The sequence below is a fragment of the Saccostrea echinata genome, unplaced genomic scaffold (genome assembly GCF_033153115.1).
Source record: "Saccostrea echinata isolate AGI-Se365-2 ecotype Australia unplaced genomic scaffold, CSIRO_AGI_Sech_v1 ptg000064l, whole genome shotgun sequence".
Lineage (NCBI taxonomy): Eukaryota > Metazoa > Mollusca > Bivalvia > Ostreida > Ostreidae > Saccostrea > Saccostrea echinata.
The window spans coordinates 5,020,789-5,046,105 of record NW_026889813.1 but is presented as its reverse complement, the minus strand read 5'-3'; the positions used below and the strand labels follow the sequence as shown (position 1 = coordinate 5,046,105).

Here is a 25,317-nt window from a genome sequence, read left to right as displayed (position 1 = left end):
TAAGACCACGGTGAAAATTTAACTAAGTTAACTTAATTTTTTATGTAAAGTGGGTCTTCATACCAAATTTTTGCAAGTGTAAAAAGCAACATCTTTCCATTGTCTTTCATTAATCGTTCTCAGGAAAATGGTACGATGACCCACTTTATTTAAAAAATGTAGTTATATCATCCAATTTATGTCAGCTTTTGTGAAAATTGAGCGTGATGCCATTTTGTTGTGTTAATCAGAATCATTTTCGCTGTTACAGTATTCAGGTTTTGTCAAATTTGTATGCAAATGGTAATAAGCATTACATTAATTCAACAAAAAGTGAAATTTTTGTAGAATGAATTTATTGATTTTTTATCGATCGTTATGTAGGCATATGGCTCGGCTTATCCCCCCAGTTTCTTTAAGATTTATCTTTTAAGGCTGATATTTTATCTTCCTCTGCATTTCCGCTTAATTATTAGTCCCCTACCGGTGAAACCGGAGGGGACTATAGGTTTCCTCTGAGTCTGTCCGTCCGTCTGTCCGTCCGTCTGTCTGTCTGTCTGTCCCACTTGGTTTTCCGCACTTTTTTCCTAAACGCTTGCAGATATTGAGCTGATTTTTGGTATGTGAGTGTATCTTGATGAGTTACAGATCAAGTTTGCATTTCGTTCCGCTTCATTGATTTTTGACGGAATTACGGCCTTTTCAATTTTTACGGGTTTTCCGCAATTTTCTTCTAAACGCTTGTAGATATTGAGCTGATTTTTGGTATGTGGCTTTACCTTGATTAGTTATAGAACAAGTTTGAATTTCGTCCCGCTTCATTAATTTTTAACGGAATTATGGCATTTTCAATTCTTAACGGGAACCAGATTACACTTGCCGGTAGGGGACTAGTATTGCTAATGCAATACTCTCAGAATGCTTGTTTATTCATAGAATACACATAGTTTGTCAAATTAAACATATCCATTATGCAATTTTCAAATAGGGAAGGGTCAATAACATCAAGTATTTGTAGCATTCGCATATATGTTAATAAGACTATTGTAAACATTGTATCTTAAATCGAACTTTGGGCTATAGATTATATCAGGTACTGGAAGAATTTAAAGAAACTTAATTATTATGAAACATTTACAAAAAGAAAAAGAAGTGAGGATAGTGAAAGGAAATTTATAGACTTTCCTAAAAAGACGTGAGGACATTAGAAATGTAAATAATGAGAACAGTAAGACAAGACAAGGAAAAAATGCCTACTGCAACCAAGAGTGCAAGCATCCCACGGTTGTCTTTCAGAATATTTTCGTATGCATATGATGCTTTTGAGATTAACTGCTACTAGTTGCACGAAGTAAAATTTGGTACGTTCATTGATTTTCTTTATTTTGGCTTATCCTAGATCAGGTGTGCATGCATTAAAATGCATTAAATCGCATCAAATCTACTAACCAAGTACCCTTACCAATAAATAAATAAATAAATAAATAAATAAATAAATAAATAAATAAATAAATAAATAAAATAAAATAAAACAAAAACAAAACTATAGTACGTTGTAGTTAAATATAGTTTGTTTGTTTGTATGTTGTTTAACGTCCCTCTCGAGAATTTTTCACTCATATGGAGACGCCACCACTTGCCGGTGGAGAGCTGCAAATTTTGTCCTATACTCGGCACTTACGGCCATTGAGCAGTGAGGAATCTTTTTCGTGCCAGCACCTACTGCGACACGGGACCTCGGTTTATTCGGTCTCATCCGAAGAACCGGTCTCAACGTCCCACAGTGGGATTCGAACCCGCGACGCCTTACGCCGCGACTTTAGAGCAGACGCTCTAACCACTGCGCTACGCGGGCGACCGTTTAATATAGTAAACTAAAGTTATCTATAGTGATAACTTTGACACTTTGATTTAATATAGTAATAATAATTACATCGAAAACTTAGATTTACTATAGTGATCGCGATGTCACACCAGTGTTACATGTAACTTGGGAAGCTTTGCTTGTTACTAGAGTGATCACTATAACACAACAGTGATAACTTTGACTAAGTATAGTGATCATCATGAGAACTTCGATTTACTACAATCATCACTCATATTGATGTGTATAAGATTATAACTGTATACAGTATTGTTTGATGTACATAATGATATTTATATAATACGACTAACTGCACTGAAGGTGATATTAAAAGGATGTTGGTGTTCCTTATTGACAAAATTTTTGAAGTCTTCGGAGACCAGGTCTTCAAACAAGGAAATATATGGAGATAACGAACAGCACCCAAGCCCAGAAGTCCGTTAAACAATACAAAACAGGAGCAGAGCAAACACGGACCTCTAAACATCAGAGGTGGGATCAGGTGCCATGGAGGAGCGAGCATCCCCCGCAGACCGGCAACACCCGCCGCACTCCCCCCCCCCCCCCGTCATGATCGGGAAATAACGGAAAAATCCGTCGACAATTCAGGCTGCAAACAATGGCCCAACAATGCAACCAGCACGAAAAACGTCAGTCAGCACTCGACCCAATGACAAATTGCACTTACTGACAAGGTCATTGTATCGACCATAGAACTTACGAAATGATGACTTTAAACGTCAGACAGCTGATATTCTTGTTTCATCAACTTGTTTGTCAATAATTTACCTCGTTTTAGAAATTTTATATACGTAGAGCATGCTCTTGCGTATCGAATCAACTGAGAGATATATACCCCGTATGCAGGTGATGAAGGTATATTGCTGCATAAGTAAGGGAAGTTGACGATTGAAAAGTTAAAGTCATCACGTTTATCATAAAGCTTGGTTGTTAGATTACCATTAACGTCTTTTTCAAGTAAAATATCCAAATATGAAACAGATGTGTCAGACTCTGTGGTATCTTTTATCTCAAGCTCACCAGGATATATCGTATCGACATAAGAATGGAAATAGCCATTGTTAATTGACAATACATCATCGATATATCTAAATGTCGTGTTGAAGGCCACAGCAAGTGTTTTCTTCTTTTCACGTACAAGATTTTGGACAAACTCTGCTTCATATGAATACAATAAAAGTCTGCTAATAACGGGGCGCAATTGGTACCCATGGAGACCTGGTCTCCAAAAACTACATAGATATTGTCAATCAGAAACTCAAGCATCTTTTTAATGTCAACTTCAGAGTACTTGTGTGTACAATCAGAATGTTTTTTTAACAAAATAATTTTGCAAATGACCAATGACAAGGTAAGTATATTTACGAGTTCCATTTTTATTGAAAAAGCAGCTGTCAATGATATCAAAAAGCCTGGGCTAGGATTCATAAACATACTTAAGATTTGAGCTAAGTTTCACACTTAAGTATACAATAAATTCTTAGCTAAGAAAAAATTCTTAAGTCATATTCATATAAATTCTAAGTGCAATTCTTAGCTAAGTTTAATTCTGAGAAAATTAGAGCACTTGAGTTAGGTCACCCTAGCAACGCATACAATTTCTCGAACAAAAAGCGCACTCTTTTGTGATGGAGGTATTTAGTTCCATGTGTATTACATCACAACTGATACAGCTTTGTCATCAACATTGCACAATACTGCATCTTACCAGCTGATAAAAATCTCAAAGTCAAAACAAGTTTCTAGTTGGATGTAATAGCATGGTTTCTTACTGAAAGATTAAAATGTCTTCTGTAAAACATTATTTTTATTTTGTTAAAGAAAACTTAAGTATTTCTTATCTATACTTAAGACACCTCTTGAGGACACTTAACTTTAAGTCAATACTTAAGCACTAAATATATTTATGAATTACACTTAAGTATTTCTACCAAATTTAAGTAATACTTAGGGGACTTAAGTATAAAATATATAACTTAAGTGATTTTTTAAACTTAAGAATATACTAAGAAGTTTTATGAATCCCAGCCCTGGACTTTAATTTATCGTGGGGAATGGTTGTGTGTAAAGTAGAAAAGTCATGTTTTTAAGCTGTTGATTTTGGTAAAATCGTGTGATTTCAAATTTTCCAAAAGTATCTTGGAATCTTATATAATACTATAATCTGTTGGAATTCAGATTGGTACTAATTGTGCTCCTTTATTTCATGTAGCTGACTTGTTTTTATATTCCTATAAAGCAGAATGTATTCAAAAACTTGCTGTGCCTTCAACTCGAAATTCAGATATATCGACGACGTTTTATCAATTAACAATATAGTTACTTTCATTCAAATGGACTCATATATCCCAGGAAAATTAAAGACATCATAGAGTCTGCCAGAACTGTTTCATATTTGGATGTTTTACTGAATAAAAACGGTAAGGGCAAACAACATTTTTTTTTTTTACAAACGAGAAGCCTTCATCTTTTTCATTTCATTTTCCTTAATTATGTAGTTACATTTCGCTATCACCTGCATATGATGTTTACGGCTCCCAACTTATTCGATACTCTGAGTATGATCAATTTTTAAATCGGGACAGGCTACTGACAAATAAAGTGATGTTAAATCGGGACAGGCTACTGACAAATAAAGTGATGTTACAGGGATTTCAACAATCTCATTTAAAGTCAGCATTTCGTAAATTCTATGGTCGTTATAATGACCTATCATTGGGTCGTATTTTGGCTGACGCCTTTCATACCAATTGTTAGACCTTTGTTTTTATACTTAATTTGACTACGGAATTTCTACCTGATCAATACAAAGAAGTCAACGGTTGTGACCAGTCAACAGGGAATGCATTCTCCTCCTAGGCACCAGATCCCACCTCTCGAATTTCCAAAGGGATCCGTGTTTCCCTATATATTCACAGATTTGTATTGTTTGTAGATTTTTTGAGATAGATCACTGTTGAGTTATCTTCTGCATCACCTTTTTCATTAATTATATGAAAAAGACTAGTACTAGTTCAAATGAAAGCCAAACATACGTTTTAGAAATGTTCTGCCGGTAGCATTCATTGGAAAACAAAAGGTTTAAGAAAGTATCAACGTAAGAATAAAATTTGAAATAGTATGATTGCATGCAAAATGCAATGAACTATTGTAAAATCAAAACATTAACAGATACCTTCGGTAAAATGAGAAAAAATCTAGAAAACATGGATAAAACCTGCTGTGAAATCTAAGGAGACTTTTATCACAGAAAATTATGAAGATCAGTAATGAATTTTAAACTTTGCATTACTATAGTTATTAGAGGTAGTATTAATTTTATCGCATCATTCCACAAACGTTTTGATAACCTCTCGTATAGACTATAGTTAACTATCGTTAACTTTAATATTTTTTCTTAGGTTAAAAGGTCGAATAAAGTTATGTACAGATTTGTTTTTGTTTTTGTTTGTTTGTTTGTTTTTTTTTTTTGAAAGTATCGTTTGAAAAGATTAAATTTTGTCAAGTATTACACGTTACACTTTTTCATTTCCTTAGAATGAATATGCATAGATTAAACTTTACTAACGCTTCATTTTTTTTTTCTTCCGTATAAACCTCTTTCATTTATCTTGATTCTCTCGATTATCTTTTCTTTGCAAATTTCCTTTTCTCCGCTTTGATTTTCTTTCACGTTCAGACGGAAGTCAAACATTTAAAATAAAATTGAGGGTTTTACTATATTTAAATTTTTCTTCCGTTTAATGGTCTTATCTAAATTTTCGTTAAATTGTCGATTTCAATTTCTACATAATGCAGGCTATCTGATATTCTTTGACACAGTGGTAACAAATTAATGCACATATTAGTAGGTAGTAGGTAAGTAAGTACGTAAGTAAGTAATTGTTTATTTAAGTATTTGTTTAATTAAATAAAACAGCACAATTACAGTTGCATAAACATTATTGGCATTCTGCCTCAAAGACATATGAGACACTGAAAAAAGTATTAAAAAATAAAAATCATATTTTTTCTACAATTCTTTAATATTTCTAGATTATACAAATCAAATGACTTATTTTAAAATATCTGCATGTTTTTTTCGTTTGTGCATCAAAAATAATATTTTGGCAACAACAGATTGTATATCAATGTTGTAAATTATCAATTTCACTTGCTACACAATGTTACACCTTTCGTGAGGAACTTGGTCCTCATATTGCTTTCAGCGAAAAGATGCAAACGTTACTTTTGATATTCATTTTTGGATAACCCGTATGGTTTTTGAATTTAGATGTATAATTACTTAGTGTTTATTATTCTTGAAGTTACATGTTCACGTGTCCAAGTTACAAATACCACGAAAATATTCACTTTTTGTATATGTTCCTGCATCACAACAAATTGAAATACATGTTTTTGATATAATTACTTAAGTAACAAAATATGTGTATCCTATCATTATACGTAATTAACAACAGAATTCAGTTCAAAAGTCAACTCCGATTGAGCCTAACAGACTTATTCTTAACAGACTTATGCTTTGCAACCATTCATAATAGTACAACTTGTCACTACAAGTCAAATTTGATTATAGAGATTTATATATATATATATATATATATATATATATATATATATATATATATATATATATATATATATATATATATATATATATATATATATATATATATATATATATATACATTGTATATATAATATGCGAGGGGTGATCAAAAAGTTCGCTAACTAATTGAATTACTTCCTTAAAAGAAATAAAATGATGTTTCAGTGTTTATAATTTTTTAAAGTAGTCCTCTCCGATTTCAATGCACATCTGCCATTGTTCTGCCCATGCGCGAATCACGTGATCCAGGCAGTCACGTGACATGCTCCGTAGCAGTCTGTTCAGAGAAGTTAAAAGATTTTTCCTAGTCTTGTATTTCTTACCATGCAAGCTATTTTTTTATAACAAGAACAATCTATCTGTCAGAAATGGCCAAATCTCGGCAATAGGATGTGTGGATAAGGATATCCCTTCCCACAATTAGTATGGTGACCCATCACAACCCGAGTCCTCTGTCTAGGGAGCGTCGTTTATCCAATGTGGATAAAGTATGCGCGCCTTCTTTTTATCATATCTCATATGTTTAAAGTCTAAAGTAAACGATATTTTAGGGATAGAATAATTATTTTATTGTTAAGATATTCAACAATTATTCTAATTGTAACTTGACGATGTGTCATAACAAATTGCTCAACTAAGGACACATCTTTTCCCCGGCTTGCTTTCGCTGGGCAACAGAACAAACATCATTTTTAACCATCTCCCTGTCTTCACTTAAACAATCAGTCCAATTGATGATTGAACTTCTGGTAAGTCTTTTGTCTTCATTAACCTTGTACAAATTATCATATTCTACTGCAAAGGAATTTCCAAGATATACGTTAAACTTTACAGCCGTTCATTGCTCGAGTACGACTGAGTCAACCATTTTTTGTCACAAGTGACCGACATATTGACGTCATTTTCACATTGTGACGTCACAAACACGGAGCAAAACATTATCTAACATCTGTTATTTATAGAACATGTGTATGACTATATGTGTGCCAAATTTCATTCTGATCTGAATTGTGGTTTTGTAAATTTAGAAATAGTTCGCGAACTTTTTGATCACCCCTCGTACGTGTATATATATATATATATATATATATATATATATATATATATATATATATATATATATATATATATATATATATATATATATATATATATATATATATAATTTTCAATTTTTAAAACTTTTTAAAAGAAATCATAAATCAATGAATATAGTTGAAGATCTCTCATCTCTTCTCTTTTGAAATTCCAGGAAGCCTGGGCGGGACTCAATTCATCTACATGTATATATATGACGTACTCTCTTGAAAGGGCTTCATATTTATTAAAAAATTCAGATCATGAATAGGCTGAGAAGCATTTGACTCTGAACAATGCTGCTCTGTGTCTATGCAGGCGCCATTGTCTTCCTGCACACATTATACCAAGTCAAAGGTAAGTAAAAATAAGTTTTTTGTCCTTTAAATAGTAAGTACATGTAATATCATTTAAGTAAAACTGATAATCGACTTCCAAGTAAGGCTTTACTGTCTCTATGTCGGTGGTGGTAGGGATTCGGGGACGACTACCATTTGATTCTGAGGGGGTTGGATATTTTTGTCCAGATTATATAATTTTCATGAACAGGTAAAATGTCCAAACACCAAATCTTAAATCTACCAAAACCTAAACTCTAAAAGGGGATGTCAGTCAAGATCATATTTTTACTTTCTTACTAGTTGAGGTCAGATTATTTATTTTCAACATTTTAAAGGCCAGATTATTAATTTGATTTAGATTATTTAAACCTACCAGCCCCCTTCCCCTTTCAGAATCAAGTTGTTTTCCTTTTATAAGATAGTCTTGTTATTGCATAAACTTTTTAATTGTATCCTTTTAGGAATTTATTTCATATTAGTCAAAGATGATCAACATTTATAAATTTTACTAACATTTGATAGCATATTAAATTTGTATATGAATATTCATTATGTATCTCTAGAATAAACTTTGCCTGTCATGCATCAGAGGCTTAGTTTATCTAAATCGGAATTTTTAAATATCATAATCCCTTTTATATTATCACTCTTCAACACCTTCTTTGCTACGACAATATTTTATTCCAAATATTAATTCAAAAGTTTGGTATTGTAAGAACAAACTGAAGACAGGAACTAGCTAAACGAGATATAAATATGTGCTTGGTTTTGAAAATAAAAACAAAACATTTCAATTTTATACTCCTTAAACTGATATGAAACAAATCTTTACTATTTCTTCAACAAATTCTTTTAACTTTATCTTTTTGTTTCGGCAGAACACTTTAGTTAGAGATGTTTCTCTTTCGTTTTCCCAGCAAATTAGATGTAAAGCGCAAAATAGTTTTCCTATCAGAGAATATATTTTCTTTTTAAACCAAGACCTTAAAAATGTTTTGCCGCATATTTTCCACTCTGCATGAGCCTTTCATAATAACTAATTTTAAATACAATTAGAGAAACCAGAATACACAACAATTTTAAGTAAATAACTTAATTTTATGAGTTACATGTAAACATATGAGGATGTGTTTAAAAACAAATAAATATGTACACTCTTGTTTAAGAAGAATTGACAACAATTCATAATTGCGCACGAAACAGTGTATGCTCTTGAAATACACGATTTTGATTTCCTTATGGATAGCATTTCTAAAAATTATCGAGTTCTGAAATAGATAACTGGCTTGTACTCTAAAATACCTCCCACAATTAAGATCAAGGGAAGGGGAAAGGGAGGGGGTATTGCTAATAATATAGTGGATGGTGTTGCTTTCATAAAACTGTCAGATTAATATTACGGAGAGGACAGCATCTTCTGGCACTGTAAAACATTTGCATGTTTAATAGTTTTGTAAATCACTTAAAACTATATGATATACTTATACAAACTTAATAGCATAGTTTTAACTAAAATTTGATGTCTTTTATTTTGGAAAACATCCCGTTTAAAACTCAGGGTTCTCTATGGGCCGTTTAACGTGGCGGTCCCGCCACAGTTAAATTCTCTAGCGCCACGGTTAAAAAATCAGCGCCACAGTTCCGCCAAAGTTAAAATATTAGCGCAACAGTAAGATCGTCGTCGTCAGTAAGATAAATATATAAATTTACTAATCAAACAAACATAATTAAAACTCTTAATTATGTACCGTAAAGGCGTGTCTCAGTTTCTAATGCTTAACTGTTAATGTACTCTACAGGATCCACTGTAATTGGCTTTTACAAGCCATTTTTTTCACACTTCACGATAATTACAACTGAATTTTAAAATACCAATCAATATATTGCTTTAATAGTTTTACGGATAAATACATGTAAGTTTCTAAAATTGCATTGGCACTACGAGTCAAAACATCGTACGTGTATCGATCGTAAATATTAATGTATTTTTGTTATGTTGAAAATTTAACAAATAATGAATACATCCACCAAAATATACATGTTTGAGATACTTCAGACTAATAATTGCAAATATATAGACTAGATGTAAATATGACTGGTGACCTACCAGAATTTCGTCTGTTCTTTAATGAACACGGCTTGTAAACAATATTATTTTTTAAATTAGGGTTAAATGCTAGAGAGTTGTATTTACTAGTCCTATTACATGCATTTTCAGATTCTATAAGCTAATATTTGTTTATTTATAAGTACGTATGCGTTTGTAGGGGGTGGATGGGTCTTTTATCACAGTATACATATATTTCGGAAACATCCTAAGTTTTGTTTTACACTATGTTTTATTAATTAATTGTTTTTATTACTGAATATATCAATCATTTTTCAAATTAGTTAATGCCATTATTTAATTTGTGTATTAATCTGTTAATTCATAGGGGCAGAGTGTTTTTCAATTTATTTTGTGATTTCTTCGCGAATGCGGTCGCGAAATGACTATAAGAACATCGCGTAAATCTTGCGCCACAGTTAAATCTGAAATGATGGAGAACCCCGAAACTGCAACTAAAAATAGTTCATTTAGATAAAAAAAAAAAGATGGAGCAAACTAAAAGCTCTATTTCTAATATTTTCTGATAGAAATGCTAAAAAAAATTATACATACAATATCTTTTTCTGGGAAGAATGAAAGCAAAGTAAGTGTCAAACGCAGCATACATTTCTTAAAAATATCGAAAAAATTTAATACTTGCGCAGCATTATTCATTACTTCTAATCTGCAATCGCTTACATCACCAACAAAGGAGTCTGACAGATCCCCCCCCCCCCCAAAAAAAAGATGAAGAATTAAGAACTCTTTATTTATGCATCTTTAATAAGGTGCAAAATTTAAGTATTTTGTTGTACATTTATAAAACCAGGAAGGGAATATTTATATCAGTATTTACTTTAGCTAAGTTTTATCTTCGTAAAGTGGGCGGATGTATCTTCAGTGGGGCCACATTTGATAAACGGGAATTATTTTTTAATGATCTGATAGTAAATATCAAAAAAAAAAAAAAAAAAAAATGTCGGTCTAATTACAAACATCTGAAATAAATAGTCAGTTAACATTGAGGAAGGGTTTATAAAAATTGGACATACTTTACATATAATTATAAAGTTTACAGCATAATATGTCCTACCAATTGGTCGTTTTCACCTTGTATTTAGATTCAAGTCATTCATTTAAAGAAAAAAAATATGCAGCAAATGCATTTTTTATAATAAATTGAAATGTGAATGTGAACATAACAAACAGTGATCATGCTCAAAAGTCCATTTAAACAATACAATTGTTAGAGGAGCCATCACAGACCTCTGAAAACAGACTGATGGGATCAGGTGGTATGGAATAAGAAATAGAAAGCATACATGAAAAATATGTTACGAATAAAGGAAAAATCATTTAACACAGGAAAATGTATGGGATAAGTATAGGAGGAAACATCCCAATCTTTGGGCTCTAAGTAGAGCCCAAAGAATGGAATTTTTCTTCTTGTTAATCCCACACATTTTCCTGTGTTAAATATACATTTGGAGTTACTAACGTAAGTAACTCCAAATGTATATTTCGCTAATTATATGTAGAATTTCCAATATGTACAGCGACAAACATCTTTCCTTTTTACATATCTCAATATGCATATTGCAATTTTCACTTTACAAATTACAACTTCCCTGTTAATTTTTCTTTCCTAGTGTCTAAGTGTGAGAAACTGTGTGAGTGCAACCAAACTAACAGTTTCTCGTGTGATGAGGACACGGGGAAATGTTCTTGTAGACCAGAATACTTCGGTGACTTTTGTAATTGTATAACTGGTGTACACATCTGCGATCCAAAGATATCAATCTGCCACAGGAACAGCTCGGACAATGCAATCTGTCTCTGCAAGCCTGGATTTACAGATAGCAAATATCAAAATGAAAAATGTCTAAGTATGTGCATGTATTCTAGAGCAAACAACTTAAAAATTATTTGATATGCAATATACTTAGATTTTCATCGAATGTTTATCGTATTTAAATAGAGGAATACGTACGGTTCATCAATCGGACATCTTCCAATGAAGGAGTGGTTGAAATATACGGATCTGGTTCCTGGGGAGGGGTGTGCAAGAATGGAATGACTAAAAAGGATGCCCAAGTCGTGTGTCGAGAATTTGGTTTGCCGTGGTATGTTTTTTAAATTTCTACTTTGTAAAATAAAGAAAGATATTTCTTGAAAAATGCCGAAAAAACAATGATCTTTATTATTCATACACATGTATAGTATTACTATATACCGTATAGCGGGAATTTTTAGCGGGGTGTTAACTTTGGCTTATTTTAGCGGTTTTGTAATAGACCGCTAAATTTTTAATAGCTAAATTTGCACTCTTGCTTATAAGTACCGAATACAAGAAAATAACTTTAATCAGTCTCTTTATATCTTTCAACTGGTATTGTAGTTTGCTCAAACTCTTGTGTAAATTAGTATTCAAACGTATATTTAGAGTATTGAAACTCATCTAAAAGTCAAATTTCGTCTTTTTTGCAAAGTCATGAAACTCCGTGTCCGCCAAAAAAAGTTCCCTCAAAATTATCGGCTTACCTTTGAGCAAGCAAAACTCCAAATTTTACATACGCCGAAGAAACCCGCTGTACGGTACCCAGTAATAATATGTGAGGAAAATTGCACTCTATTTTGTCTCTCTTTTAGTTCCTATCTTAAAATGATCCAAAGAAAAAAAAAATCAATTTTATTTAGAAATTTTAATTGTAAAGTCCATGACCAATATCATTAATTTTGCTCGTTTTGACCTTTGTCTTACTTTTCAGAAAATTGAGTTTCAAATAATGTACTGTGAAAACTTATGATCGTCTTTCAGGAATTATGCACAAAAAATTAGAAAAATAATCACGGTACCAAGTTCCTACTTCAAATGGTCTGATATTAATTGCAATGGAACAGAACAAAGTCTCCTGGACTGTGAAAGAGAATATGACAGCAGCGCGTATTGTTACAAAGGACAACCTGCAACAATAGCATGTCCAAATGGTAATGTGAAAATATTTACAGAATTATATTGTTTGAATATTCATCCATAATTTTTCATCTCATTAAATTGTGTTCTATTGACTAAAACTATGATGGTTTGATCAAGACTCTGAAGGCTACACAGTAGCAGGATATTCCTTGAAGTAACATCCGGGTACTTTTTTACGACAGAAATAGATGTTTAAGCCCCCTCCCCTCCCCCGAAGGCTAAACATATACTTGACAGACAAACATAAGGGATGAGGCGTACTCTTCGTGATCGGGAGGCCCGGGTTCAATTCTTGTTCGCCGCGCCGCGTCAAATCTAAGACGTAAACATAGGTAGTGACTGTTCCTTTGCCAAGCGCCCGGCATTAGAAGTGAGTCACTCATTCGGATGAAACCTTAAAAACCTTAAAAACGAGGTCTTTTGTCACGGTAGGCGTTGGCACGATAAAGAATCCTCACTGCTCAATGGCCATGAGTGCCGAGTAGAGGTCTAAATTTGAAGCCCTTCACCGGTATATGATGGCATCTCTATATGAGCGAAAAAATCTCGAATGGGAACCTAAAACTTCAACCAATCTTAAAATAAAATAGTGACACGAAACAATCAGCTCATTTGATATTTAAGTGTATCAGAATAAATCGACACATTGCAACACATACGGATAAGACTATGGTACATGCATTGTATATTGATACAAGCTACAATAAGCAACAGGTAGAGGTTTTGCATGATAATTGTATAGATTACTTTCAGGCAGTTCGTTGAATATCCATAATAGTCAAGTAACTACATAGGCCCATGCGCCACCTGTATCTTCTGTATGTCTCTTAAATAACGTGATTCTTACATATTTTAATTAAGAATTGCTCTTTTTGACGTTTAACATGTATATAACATTTTCATTTCAATTTCTCCTCATGCTAGAACCATGGATACGATTAACTGGGAAACAAACTAGTAGTACACAAACCAGAGGAACTCTTCAAATTTATCACAATAAAGAATGGGGTTATGTTTGTGAAAGTGGATTTGAAGAGGATGATGCCAAAGTAGCCTGCCTAGAACTGGGGTTGCCAACGTAAGGGGTTTTCTCAATACATTTTGTTTTAATATTCATTTCCAATGTACAATGAAGTACAAGACCGACATCATAAATTATGTGAAGGTACAAAATGTAGCATGTATGTAATCTTATAAACATTAACAGCTTTAGAAAGTAGTTCTTTCTTTCGAATGTTTCGGAATGTAAGTATGCCATTTCATAACTAACAAATTTATAGGTAATTTTGTTGGTAAAAATAGGTATATATACTGAGGAAGAACATCATATTTACTATCAAAATAATGTGGAACTTTATGATAAAATATGGAGGTAACGAACAGTAATCAAGCTCAAAGTCCATTGAAGCAATATAAATTGTGAGCAGAGCAAACATGGACCTCTAAAAACATCAGAGATGCGATTTATATCTTACGGCAGTTCGTTTTTGCTATTTTTTTTTTCCAAACCAGGTAAAACATTTTTTTGGAAATAAATTACCTTATTGATTAAAATAACGATAAAAATGTTAAAAATTTAACACACAAGAAATTAAAGAATCAGACTCAAAAGCTCCGATTGATACCCCGAAATGACAGAAAAAAAGGACTTATGAAGCAAGACGATCAAAATATGAAAAAACCCAAAACATGGCACATCAAAACAGAGTTCTTGATTAAGAAAAAAAACTACACCTGATACATAAAGAACAAGATTGGTACTTGAGCATGTATATCGCTGGGATGGTGATGGGTCTTCTACGTAGATGTGCCTCCTGTAAGCGGTGCTCAGCGTGCAGGTATCAAAATACAGCTTACTCTCTAAGCTGACCACGTGACTTATCCCATCATTAGATGGCAGATATTGAAACATCGGCCAGGAAGAGGATCCAAGAATTTACCAAATAATTTAAGCGAACCCATAAATACATATATGCAATCATTATAATAATCGTTGTTGTATGATGAGAAGCATTGATATTGGGTAGAACAAAGTGAATCATAGCTTTATTTGTAAGATTTCTTTGCAAGAGTTGTTACTAATAAAGTTTTTAAAAAAATAAAAATATTTTTAAACCAGGAAATATGTGAAAAAGACATCATGGTTCAGTAGGGCTACAATTGGCAAACCACACCTGATGAATGTGGATTGTAGAGGTGATGAAGAGCGCTTGTCCGACTGTTCTGCTGACATTGGGAGTAAATGTCCCAGTTTTGGGAACAGGGTAGAGATCAGCTGTGATAGTGGTAAGACAAGACAAAAATAATATGCTTTTCTTATATTTCTATTAAATGGAGAGAACAAATCACTACTGCGAATATCGTTTGATTACTAAATTAGTTTGTATTTCTCGTACAAATGCACTCATTGGTTGGAGACAAAAAAAATCCATAATTGTAAATCTAGTTGAAGCACGAAAGTATTTTTTTTAATATCTCGAATGTATTAGAAACAAAATGTTGGTTTAGCTGGTTTCTTTAACAATAATATTTCCTTTGAGCCTTTTGCTACATGATTCTTATATAAATACTGGTATTTGAACTGATTTTGTATTCATGGGATGATTATGAAATTCTGACATTTTTACTGCTTATGTATTCTAGCACTGACATGTAAAAATTAGGCATTAAATGCTTGTTTTTTGCGAAATAAAAGGTACCTGACGTTGTGATCCTGATGTTAACCTGTGACCTACTTTACAAAAATATTAATTTTTTATTATCACAAGACTTCTAAGAAAAATACTAGCATTATTGACCTCATTGGTCAATTGTTAATTTTAAAGAATTTATGATGAATTTGATACATGTTTGTTAAATTCATCATCTTTTAGTTTGTGCTCATATGACATACGGAGACAACTGCAAGGTAGACTGTCCATGTGATAGAATTAATACCGAATCTTGCGATATGGAATCTGGAGAGTGCGTGTGTAAGCCAGGGTATACCGGGTTTTCCTGCAACTGCCAAACTGGTTCTCATACCTGTAACACAACCGTTTCTGATTGCTACGAAGAATCGAGTGAAGTATTCTGCATTTGTAAGAATGGTTTTACGAATTCGAAGAACAACTGTACAGGTAAGAAAAATGTCTAATTCTTTACAAAAAAAAAAAAATGAAAATATATAAAAATCCTTCATCATTAACTTGTACAAAATCATTTGAAAATAGAATGCTCACTAATCTTTCTGAATCCTTAATTCACACAATAGTTATTAATCAAAACAGAGGCACTGAAAAGTACAGTATCTTCTAGGGGCCTTTATTTAAGAGATGAATTTAATTGTTGAGAATTCATGGGGACATGAACTACGACACTTCATGCCTGCATATTTCATGAACGTGTTAGCGCTTCATGATAAATATGCAGGCGTGAAGCGTTGTAGTTCATGTACTCATGAATTCTAAAAAATTAAATTCGTATAATATAAATATATTATTTTTCTGATGACTTGCCATATATTTTTGTCATTCAAGATCATTTTTGAAAAAAAAAAACACGTTTGCACTATTTTTTTTTTACTTCATTTCATCACAATGTAAAGATTCTTACTCATCCCACGGTAGTTCATGAGAACGTGAACTTTTTTCCAATATATGCAAAGAATCTTAGGCCATCATTAAAAATATCTTTGTTTCCCCTAACCCGACCCTAGAATCTGAAGTTGGGTAGGTAGATAGGTAAATAATTTTTTTTTCTGACAGCACCTTTTTTAACATACATTCTGAATTTCTGATAAGAACGGGTTTTGGTGAAATTGTATTTTATAAAAGTTGATAAACATAAAAAAAATTGAATAATCTTCTAAAAAAATTGTTTTAGTCGACGGGATTTAATTGGGTCGGTCGCGTTAGGGGAAACAAAGGTATTTTTTATTTTGGCCTTAAGGAAAAATATTTGGAAATGTAAGTATTTGATGATTAGGCCACTTAATAAAATAAATTATTCACAAATGATGCCTTTATGACAAAGAAGTCTCAATTCGAATAAAATTGTATCATTGAATAGTTAAATGACAAACTGAGCTTAGCATTTTTAATAACATATTTCCATGTTTAACAAACAATCACATTTCAGTTTCACATGAGGAAATTTTAGGATTTGATTTGTGTGGTCATGTTCTGGTTTACTATAATTTACATTAGACAAAATTGCTAGCCCACAACTCAATATTCTCATCTGTATATATGTAGTACATTTGTCTGATCGGCACAAAGAAATTTGACATGCTATTTTGCCAAAAGCATCCAAATTTGGAATTGTCTTTTAGTGAAAACAAAACCTTCAAGTGCCTTCTTTCCACACATTAAACATTTTTCGAAGCTGAATGGTCACCGTTTGTGTACTGATATGAAAATGGTGGTTAGTGGATGTGGTCAGGGAGGTTGCAGCAGTGGTTGTACCAATATCTCCGAAAATGATGTAGAGCGATATGTCTATCATATCGACTAAAAGTAGTTCAGTGTTTTGCCATCCGTTCCCGGTCCACCACACTTCCAGTTGTCACAAATTTTCGATACAAAAGTGCACTAGTATACACAATAAACAAAAATAGCATAAATAAGTTTTGGAAAGGTAAACGTTAATTTTCTGTGATAGTTTGTTAGCAATTTTGTATACTGTAGTTTCAACTTTTCACAATATTTACCCATATCTGTATTTTATAAACAGATACGAAATGAAAATTAATAAATTCCACACATGAGGTCTCCATGAACGTTTATCTGATTGTCCATCTGTCAATATTTTTATGAAGTACGATTATATTTGACACCTATGACTTCATATTTACTACATAGGAAAAAATTGAAAGAAAGGCACGTGTTTTTCATGGACACTTGATTTTTTGTTGATAAGTTTTCATCCCTAATTCTTTTTATATAGTACTACAAACGGCACCTTCATTTTAATATACCTTTATTTCATATTGCATGATCTTTTTGTCATAGACAATGTGCGAATAAACTCCGATGGTATCGTGCAAGTCTTCGAAGGCGACAGATGGGATGTCATCTGTAATACCAATCTTAAGGAAAATGCTCGGGTAATTTGCCGTCATCTAAACAAAAGCACGTACGTATTTTAAAGACACATTTAAGACACAATTTTTTATCAATATCATTGTGTTTTTCATGATCAGTCTCATATAAAATTTATTATATCTTTTATTTAAACAATTCTGTTTATTTATTACCTTTCAATCTGAATTGCTTTGTTCTTAGTAAAGTGTATGACCACAGGAAAGGGGGTGGTTGGTGGTGATGGTGGGTTATGTTTAGCGCTTGATGATTATTTGTTCTGTACTACTGCTAAATGCACTGTTATTTAAGGGAATACATTTATTTATTTTTACAGGGAAGCAATATATTCAACTTCAAAGCATCACAATTATAGATACACCAAGAAGTCGGTCAATTGTACAGGAACAGAGGACATACTGTCGGAATGTCCTTCTAGAATGGATTCCTTCTGCCCCTACAGTCCAGTCATCCACTGTGGCGGTCAGTCTCACATTTCATATATTTAAAGGGAGAATTTTTTTTAAATGAATGTAGTTTTTCTGTATAATATAGTGACACTTTGAAATCAAATTTTCCCATTATCGGTCTTGCTGCTCAAAGATGTGTCTGTTATACCCTTTTAATTTTGAGGCAATAAAGAAACGTCAGATATTTAGAATGTTAAAAGTTGATATATTTATTATGTATTTCTAAAACAAGATTTCTGGTCTCCTTTCTTGACCTTTCTTCCAAAATCGCATTTAGCTTAAGTAATCGCAAGCATCACCTATAAAACGAGGATTTCAATCGGTTCAAATGAAGGATCGAGTACCTTTGAGGACACGTTGGAAATAGGAAGTTAAAATAGAAATATGTTCCAGTCATTCAATCTTCTACTTTTCAATAACCATTGATTTAGAAATTTCAAAAATCAAATTGGCGTAATTCTCCTCGATCCTTGGTCTTCGGGGGAGCATGTGGCCATAAAACAGTTTTCAATTTGTGGAGGATTCTTAAAATCGTTAAAGCTTTAAGAGGTCCGAGTTTTATTTTATAACATAATTATGTTAACAGTTGGAAAGAATATATGCTAGAAGTTGTAAAACCTTATGAAAAAACTTTATTATGCAGTACATTTAAAATCTACTTTTACACCACCTCTGATGATTTTTCGATGAAATCCTGGCTTACGATTGGTTGAAGTCTGTCACGTGAAGGGGGTGTATTACTTATACCTAGTCGCTTGAAAATCAATACATGGTTGATGCGGAGTTATCGTTCTTTTGTAACACTTCAAGCAACTCAAATGCACGAGGTTCGCGGGTATCTGTTGATAAGTAAAAAGTTAATCAAAGTAAGTAACGAGATATAACCTTTTTCTCACTTTACTGAAAGTCTTCGAAACAATACTGTCAGTACGTTATGAAACACTCGCAAAACAACATTACGTAACACCACGTGACGTCATAATAGGCATTGTATGAGTGATGAAACATATAGCGGAGAAAAACAATTTTACAAGCCACAGACAATACATAAATATTTCATCGGTGGGGTAAATTCGTTACATAGTTTTGTAGTGACAGGGTACAGGATGATACCTGGTTAGTAAATTTCATACCTGGCTCGGCTTCGCCTCGCCAGGTATGAAATTTACTAACCAGGTATCATCCCGTACCCTGTCACTACAAAACTATGTAACTAATAATACCCTGTTTGTTCCATAAAAAAGGTTACTGGCATTTTATTCAATTTTAATTTAATTTCAAAGAGAAGTTGGACATAAAACATGGAAAAAGAAACTTTAACAATTTCAAGTGTGATACGATTTTGAAAATTAAATCTTAAATTGTAGATTGCCCAGACTGGAGATATTCAGAAGACTGTTCAAAGTCATGTGATTGTAACAGGGAAACAAGTACTGTGTGTGATTTTAGAGACGGAACCTGTTCTTGTCGTGACGGTTTTACAGGGGATGACTGTAGCTGTCATGTATCCACAACTCCATGCTCGGGATCGTATTCTAAATGTAAATATGACAGGTGCATCTGCAAAGAAGGATCCTTTTGTAACCGGAAGCAGAACTCTTTAATGAATAACTTAACAAAGTTAATAGCCAACTTGGCTTAAAGCAGCAAACTGCCTCCAGTTATGATTGTCAACCCAGGTAAGGGGATATCTGAACTATGATCAACGCTAAATGAAAACACAGTTGTAAGTTTTATAAATTTAATAGAGTGAGAATTAACCTTTGTAAATGATAACAAATAATAAATAATAGTCAAAATTTAACAAACAGAAAAGTCTTTCAAAATTGCACAGGAATAAATAGTTTTATCAAAAATATAACTTAATCTGGTAGGTGATTCACAATAATCTCAATGAATAATCTCAATAAATAAATAAGTAATTGAAAAATGTAATAGAAAATGGGAGGAATGTGGAAAAACTATGAACAAAATAATTTATGTCCCTACTGGGCTTCCATACTTATGAAAGTTGTCAAAATCCTATAAAATGAATGAATTAGAAAAGTGTAAAAGGAATGAGCTACATCACCCAATATGACTACTATCAACACTCTAGAGTTGAACTGAAAATATCAATGCTAATTCTAGGTTCTAAAAATAACTGACCCAGAAAATAAACAACACCCAAAATAAATAATAAATAGTAAATAGTGGTTCTAGGAATTATACCTGTTATCTACATATCCCTAGACCAGGCAGGACTTGGAAAGGGAAACTTAATTTACTTTAAATAAACTACATCCTAACCTATCATATAACTTTATTCTATAAAACCTACATCTAACCTATCATAAAGTGCTCGCTCAGCACGTGCTAAATGAAACCTATAATGCCGTGTACCTTGAGGTTGGCATAAAATCAGAGGTAATGAGCCATGAGGCTTATCCCTAACCAAGTGAAGTAAACTGCTCGAACACGGGTTTAAATACCCTAGCAAGGTCCAAAATAAAAACCAATGACTATCAAAGATCCTAAAGCTAAGTTAACCAATCAGAACACAGCTATCAAAAGTACTACGGAAAGACTGCCAACATGGATGACACTTCCTGTTTAAAAAGTAAAACATGTGGAATGTCAACACATGTCCTAACTTATAACAGACACATAATAAAGGGGTTTTACGTAAGTAACAACTGAAAACAAATGATAAATAGAATAATCTGACTGAAATATCAGCAAATACTTGTAAAATATTATTTACGAAACGATGGCTATGAAATAAAAATCTAAATCACTACACTTTAATGAATCGGCATCTTGTTCAGGTATAGTAAGAGTTATGTTTTGGACAAAATTTACAGAAAAAAACACAGTAAAAAAAATGCCACAAGGGTACTAACTTAGAACTACTTTATATATATACGACATTTCAGCAAGTTTGTTATTTTTAGTTGTATATCAATCTTTCTTTTTATCTCATTAACAGATAAGTGTCAAAAGTATATTTCTACATTCGATTGTAGTATCCCTCATTTGTTTGTTTGTATTATTTTTGATATTACTGAGCTATTTATAATAAACTGAAAATTTCAATTTAGAAATGACATCAATGTGGAACAATCATATTTACAAATATTTTGTAGAATTGCGCAGGCTAAATAATCTGCTTTGACAATTTTCTGAATTCCCAAAAAATCTAATTAAAAAAGAAAAGAAAAAAAAAGAAAAGAAGTTTTTATAAAGTTTATCGTGAGCATTTTGTTTTTGCATAACATATAAACTTATATTATCATTGTTGGGAACTCTTTGATTGCCTAGTTAAATAGACTGCCAATTTTTATTTTTTATTTATTTATTTTTAGGTCACCTGAGTCACTCAGGTGACCTATTGCTATCCGTTTTCGTCCGTCGGCGTGCGTCGTGCGTCGTGCGTCGTGCGTTGTGCGTTAACATTTGAACATTTTCAGCTTCTTCTCTGAAACCGCTCAACCAATTTCAACCAAATTTGGCATATAACATCTATGGGTGAAGGGGGACAAAATTTGTGAATTTCATGGTCCCTGCCCCCCTGGGGCCTGAGGGGTGGGGCAAAAACCACTAAAATTAATGCAATCTTTAAAAATCTTCTTCTTTACTCCTGGACATCAAGCAGTCAAACTGTTAGAATGATTGTAATAAGTATTGAGCCCTCTACCAAAATTGTGAAATTCATGGCCCCAGGGTAAGGGGTTCTGGGGCTAGGGTGGGGCTATATAGATCATATAGTAAAAGTGCATTATTTCTTCAAAAATCTTCTTCTCTGCTCCTGGGTATAAAATAAACTAACTAAGTAAACAGTTATGATAAGCAAGAATGCCCCTTCCAAAATTGTGAATTTCATGGCCCCTGGGTCAGGGGTTCTGGTGAAAGGGGGGGGCTCTATTGATTATATAGTGAAAATGCATTATTTCTTTGAAAATCTTCTTCTCTGCTTATGGGTATTAAATAAACTAACTAAGTACATAGTTATGATGAGCAAGAGTGCCTCTTCAGAAATTTTGAATTTCATTGCCCCTGGGTCAGGGGTTTTGGTGAAGGGGGGGGGGGTTATTGATTATATAGTGAAAATGCATTATTTCTTTGAATATCTTCTTCTCTGCTTATGGGTATTAAAGAAATTAACTAAAAACATAGTTATGATGAGCAAGAGTGCCTCTTCAGAAATTGTGAATTTCATGGCCCCTGAATCAGGGGTTCTGCTGTTAGGGTGGGGCTCTATTGATTATATAGTGAAAATGCATCAATTCTTTGAAAATCTTCTCTGCTCCTGGGTATTATTTAAACAAAGGAATTGCATGGTTATGATAAGCAAAAATGCCTCTTCCAAAATTGTGAAATTCATGGCCCCAGGGTCAGGGGTTCTTGTGAAAGGGGGGGGGGGGTGGCTCTACTGATTATATAGTGAAAATTCATAATTTCTTTCAAAATATTTTTTCTACTCCTGGTTATAAAGCAAAGAAACAAGTGTATAGTTATGATGAACAAGGATGCTTTTACAAAATTTTTAGGTCACCTGAGTCACTCAGGTGACCTATTGCTATTTTTTTTCGTCCGTCGTCGTTCGACAGTCGTAAACTTTTGAACATTTTCAGCTTCTTCTCTGGAACCAGTGAACCAATTTCAACCAATTTTGGCATATAGCATCTATGGGTGAAGAAGAACAAAAATTGTGAAATTCGTGGCCCCTGGCCCCCTGGGGCCTGAGGGGTGGGGCCAAAACCATCAAAATTAATGCAATCTTTAAAAATCTTCTTCTTTACTCCTGGACATCAAGCAGTCAAACTGTTGGCATGATTGTAATAAGCATTGAGCCCTCTACCAAAATTATGAAATTCATGGCCCCAGGGTCAGGGGTTCTGGTGCTAGGGCGGGGCTATATAGATCATATAGTGAAAGTGCATTATTTCTTTGAAAATCTTCTTCTCTACTCCTGGGTATTATTGAAACAAATTGAATACATAGTTATGATGAGCAAGAGTGACTCTACCAAAATTGTGAAATTCATGGCCCCTGGGTCAGGTGTTCTGGTGTTAGGGCGGGGCTATATATAACATATAGTGAAAGTGCATTATTTCTTTGAAAATCTTCTTCTCTACTCCTGGGTATTATTGAAACAAATTGAGTACATAGTTATGATAAGCAAGAGTGACTCTACCAAAATTGTGAAATTCATGGCCCCAGGGTCAGGGGTTCTGGTGTTAGGGCGGGGCTATATAGATCATATAGTGAAAGTGCATTATTTCTTTGAAAATCTTCTTCTCTACTCCTGGGTATTATTGAAACAAATTGAATACATAGTTATGATGAGCAAGAGTGACTCTACCAAAATTGTGAAATTCATGGCCCCTGGGTCAGGGGTTCTGGTGCTAGGGCGGGGCTCTTTTGATTATATAATGAAAATGCATTATTTCTTTGAAAATCTTCTTCTCTACTCCTGGGTATTATTGAAACAAATTGAATACATAGTTATGATGAGCAAGAGTGACTCTACCAAAATTGTGAAAACAATTTTTTTACCGTATATTTTTTTAAAATTGATTTTTATTACTTAAAAAAAGAGGGAGATAACTCTTCAACAAAGGTCAAGTCATAAATTAGGACACTTCCATTCTTTACTGCTAATAGTAATAAATGTAGATTATGTCTAAATATTCTGAGTATTCCACCCGTACACATCTGTTATGTATTCAAATTCATTGAATCTGAGGCTATTAGGGATGGAATACCAGTACCTTAAATGTTCATCAAAGACCAAAAGTCTTACTCAGGCCAATGTAAGAGATTTCCACAAGGAATTAAAAGAGTACAGAAGCACTGATAGTTTCTTAATATACTGTCTGGTGAGAGTGATAAATGGGGAACAGATTAGAACCCAATTTATGAACTTTTAATGAATACTAGACTAATTATTTTGTTAATCCTGATCACCCTATTTTTCTTGCTTTTGGGCAACAAAGCTTCACCTTTCAGTTCATTTTATACTCTATGGATCCTCTAAATTGTTGTATTATACTCAGGTGACCGTTAAGGCCCTTGGGCCTCTTGTTTGAGATTGAATATTGAATTTTTAGTAAAAATCAAATTATTGATTTAAAAAATAAACTCACTTTTTTTGTTCATTGATATAAAACGTTATGTTAAAGAATCCAATTTGATGTTGATTATTTGATTTTGCACCGACAATGCCGCCCTAAGGTCTCCTATGAAATTAGCAGTTAAACAACGTATGATATCTGTTGTGGATTTTTCCTCACTAATTTTATTTTCGTAACTTTTTTGTCAATTTAATGAACATGCAGATGTCATAAGTTTTTGTTTATGTTGGTGTAGACTTGTCAGACGTCATCTTCTTTTGCACTTTCGAAAAGGAATCATGGAAAGAAACCTGCAGCTTTGAAACTTCAAATGACCGCTTGCGCCGACACTCTGTAAGTGCATTTAAACTTTATCTTATAGTACATGTATGTTCTTCATATATATATATATATATATATATATATATATATATATATATATATATATATATATATATATATATATATATATATATATATATATATATATATATATATATCTCTGAATAACATACATATATACATGTACTACTCTCCACTGTTGTAAAATAACATAATTAGGTTCTACAATGTACACGATATAGATACAGATTTATTTTCATCTGTACTTATTGTTAATATTGAGACGTCTCTATTTGAGTGAAAAATTCTCGAACGGGACATAAAACAACATACAATCAATCAAGCATGTATGTTTTATTCTTTATCCGCTATAATAGCTTTAGTAATAATAAT

General features: G+C 32.9%; 1 long non-coding RNA gene across 1 annotated transcript; it reads left to right on the top strand.

Moving 5' to 3' along the window:
* The first annotated feature begins 15,232 nt into the window (after positions 1–15,232).
* LOC133175930 (uncharacterized) lies at positions 15,233–17,994 on the top strand. Its single transcript, XR_009719352.1, has 3 exons — positions 15,233–15,243; positions 15,831–16,076; positions 17,949–17,994. It is a non-coding gene; the product is annotated as an uncharacterized LOC133175930 (long non-coding RNA).
* Positions 17,995–25,317: the final 7,323 nt, after the last annotated feature.